The sequence below is a fragment of the Stegodyphus dumicola genome, chromosome 6 (genome assembly GCF_044657685.1).
Source record: "Stegodyphus dumicola isolate Sdum_Otavi_A_Nest chromosome 6, ASM4465768v1".
Classification (NCBI taxonomy): domain Eukaryota; kingdom Metazoa; phylum Arthropoda; class Arachnida; order Araneae; family Eresidae; genus Stegodyphus; species Stegodyphus dumicola.
In genome coordinates this window covers 228,876,247-228,880,133 of record NC_140773.1, presented here as the reverse complement: position 1 = coordinate 228,880,133, position 3,887 = coordinate 228,876,247, and the positions used below count along the sequence as shown (strand labels likewise).

The following is a 3,887-nucleotide window of genomic DNA, read 5'->3' as shown; positions in this document are numbered from 1 at the left end:
TGGGACTTAATAAAATAAATGTGATAAAAATAATTAAAATCACAAAAAGTCTGTAAGCTTTCAGATTTTATATTGCCCCCAAAGAGGCGTTTTTATTTTATTTTATTTATTTATTTATTTATTTATTTATTTATTTACGCACATATTCACGTTTTGAGAGCATTTGGGCTAATACCCCTTTGGTGTAAAATATTTAAAAACAGCATATCTTTAGAATTTCCGATAGACAGTCTCGGGCGTTGGAGATAATGTTTTTATTCTCTACAGTGTTGCCACTGCTTGCTTTGAAATGGTAGAGTTTGTTAATAAAACATTCATTAAAGTTTTACAAAATATGAAATACACTCTAAAACAAATTCCATGTTCCGATTTCGGGTCTTCAGTTTCCCATATTCGGATGGAGGACTTAGTTATTCAAAATTTGATATCTGTAGATATGCGAATATTTCGCATTATGCCTTTTCATAATGCGAAAATGGCTCCCAAAAGTGTTCATACTTTTACGAGTTTCAGTGAAATATTGCTTTATCCTTTATAAAAATTTATATTTTAGAATAAGAACTTCTGGAATAATAACTATAAATTTCTCTTAAGAAAACTACATTAATTATTATATGAACATAGTAAACTTCATTTTTGGAAAACTAATAATAAAAAAGTGAGATAAAAGTTACCTTACAAAAGTCTTAGTAAGCTTTAAAGAAATCTGTACATGTTAGTAAATATCGTGGTATTTATGTCAGTCAGTATTTTATAGGATATCCTGTAGCATTTATGACAGTTTTCAAATGTCTAGGCATAGAATTCACCAATTTTTTTTTGTAATATCTGCATCAATGTTCCCCCCCCCATTCTTCCAATATTTCTGTTTTTAGTTAAGTTTTTGTTTTATTGTGTGCCTTTGTATTCTAATCTCTAATCCAGGGCTTCTTAAACTTCTTTCAGTCGCGACCGCTTTTTATAACTGAGATTTTTTTTCGCGATCCCAGGATTCCCATAATATTTACGAAAATTTCGTAGGACCCTATAAGCATTGGGCAAATCCGACACACGCGTGAGTGAAACTCAATTTTTTCACTTGTACTGTAATATACTATTACAGTTTTAAGTCATGAACTTTAATTTCTAATTTTAAGGCATAGAACAGTGTGAAAATTTTAAAAAAGTAGCAGGCGAAATGACAGCGTCACGTGCAAAGCAAGTAAAATAAACGTTTTTTTTACAAAAAGAATGCGTCGAATCTTTTTCGTTTTTCCTTTTTCTGTATTGTCTTATCTTTGTCTATTTTCAAATACATTGTGTAAAAATATTTGGTAATTCTAAAATTATTATAATAAGTTAAAGAAATATCAAAACTACTAAAATTTTTTATGACCCCTTCTCCTCTGTTGCAAGTCCTGCGACCCGCATGGGGTTCGCAACCCACATTTGAAGAATGCTTTAATTCTCTCCAAATGTGCTTTGTTGGATTTAATTCTGGTGAGAGAGATGGCGTTTTCAGAACTCGTAAACAATTATAGACACCCAAAAGGCTAACGTTGACAGCTGTGTGCTTGGGATCATCATCCTGATCAAAAATAAAGTTGTTTCCAATATGCAAATTTCGGGTGTATAATTTTAAATTATTTAAAAAATATTTAAATAAAAGAGCATGATTCATTATGCCATCAATAAACACTAAATTATTTAATCCTGAAACTGAGATGCACCCTCACACAAGGACACCTCGCCGCCATGCTTTACTCTTCCAACCAAAGTCTTGGGATTAAGTTCCTCATTTTATTTTCCTCCTTACAATTATACACCCATCGGAACCAAAATTGTCAAATTTGCATTCATCTGAAAATGAGACATGATTCCAATAAACTTCGGGCTGTTTCGCCATTGATTTTGAGAAGAAAAGCTTTACCTTACATTCTAAAGGCCAAAAACTGGGAAAGAGTTGCGAATAGCAGAGGTGCCTGGAGAAGGTTAGGGTCCACCTGGGCTGTGAAGAAGAAGATATCGACAGATTTTTAACGCCTGATATGTTGTATAGATCATAGGTTTTTCCGGAGCAATTAAAGAAGGAGGGTAAAGTATCCACTTATTAGGATTCGAACTGCGGATCTCCTTCTGCCAGTTAGACGTACTAATTTTTTACGCCTAGATAATAAGCTCAGGGATATCCGATAATCCCTTATATTCTTCTTCGCTTAAAAAGCGACTGGGAAGAGACTAGAAATTCAGACGACCAAATCCAGGATGCAAAGAATTATCTTTTGGCACGTTTTAGTTTGGGAGCTACAGTAGAGGTTATGTGTTTTTTTTGGGAACAAAAAAAAAAAAAAAAAAAAAAAAAAAAAAGACGTCACCTAGATTAGAATCACGGATTTTCAGTGACAAATCAGTGATGCTAATCCTGTTATACCACGAAAGCACACAACGGGAACTATGATAATTTCTTCTAACATAATCAAAATTGCGTCTCTTAAATACTTTTATCAAACTTTAATTGTTCACTCCGTTAAAATTGTGCATTTATCCACATTAGCTAGGTGAAATATATCATTCCCGCACGGCTCTTGTGAGAGACTGCTTAATAAAGAAGCTCGGTTATAAAGGGGACAGCACCTTTATGCAAGTCAGCCGCTATATATATATATATAGAGGAAGAAGAAATCTTCATAAGAAGTGCTCAGGTGCACCACTCTTAAGATGAGTTTCTAGCAATCTTCATAAATGTGTGAGCTCCGTTATGCAATAAGAATTTCTGCTTGCCACTCTGATTAAAGGAGGACATCTTTACGTCAAGACACCCTATAGAGTTTCTGTCACATAATAAAACTCGCTTCAAACCATAAAACAACATAAATAACTAAGCACCTCAAAGGTTCACTGGGGAATTCCCAAAAGGAAAAGAACCTGCAGAAGGTCACACCAAGGTCGCACGTAATAAGGTGTTCTATAGTTAAAAATGCAATAGAAATAGAGTGTTTTTGTCTGTGATTGTTTGATTGCGTAAGTGTTTGTTTGTGTTTTGTGTCATTTTCTTATCTTTAGTTTTTCTACTAACCCTTCTTTATTTTTGGTTGGTTATTTTATGTTTTCTGTGATGTTTTATCAGCGTGGTTTGGAGGAGGGTTGACCTATTTTTAATCATATGGTCCCGCTGGGACAAGGCGGATTGGGTCTCCCTCGAATAGTTCACGAATAGTGCACACCCTACAGAGTCGTTAGGTTTTTTTCGAAGCATGAGAGATGAAAAATGATCAATACTCTCCTCAGAACTCGAACCACGGACCTCTCGAATTCGCGTCGAGCGTTCTAACCACTACACTACAAAGGCATGCTAAGAAGGCGGGAGAAATACCTTATATACTCCCCCCTTTTAAAGGGTGACTGGGGTTTAGAGGACCCAATCGCCAAATCCTGGTGGTGAAGATCATCATTCATTACCTCTTAGTTCGGGCTCCACTGTAGAAACATTTAGTTTTTTCGAAGCCGGAGAGATGAAAAATGAGCAATGCCCTCGCCGGGATTCGAACCACGGACCTCTCGAATTCGCGTCGAGTGTGCTGACCACTACACTATGAAGGCATGCTAAGAAGGCGGGAGAAATGCCTTATAACCCTCTCGAAGATTTCTGCCTTTTCGAAAAGTAGCCGACATGCACAAAAATGCCAATACCTTTATGACATGGTACCTCTGTAGTTATTGCAGTGTTTTAATACGCAGGCCGTTTCATTTTATTGCTCAGTTTTCAACCTCGCATAACGTTGTTTCACACAGCGCGGAGCTTTCTGTAGAAGCCGAACGACAGTTATCTGTCTTTTTACAGACAGGTAGGCCCAAGTTAATTTGGCGACGCTCTGCTGACAGAACTCGATTCTCGTTCATCAGTATTA

At 35.9% G+C, this 3,887-nt stretch overlaps 1 non-coding gene across 1 annotated transcript; it reads right to left on the bottom strand.

The window, feature by feature from the left end:
• Positions 1-3,506: 3,506 nt before the first annotated feature.
• On the bottom strand, positions 3,507-3,579 carry TRNAS-CGA (transfer RNA serine (anticodon CGA)). The gene has a single exon. It is a non-coding gene; the product is annotated as a tRNA-Ser (tRNA).
• Positions 3,580-3,887: the final 308 nt, after the last annotated feature.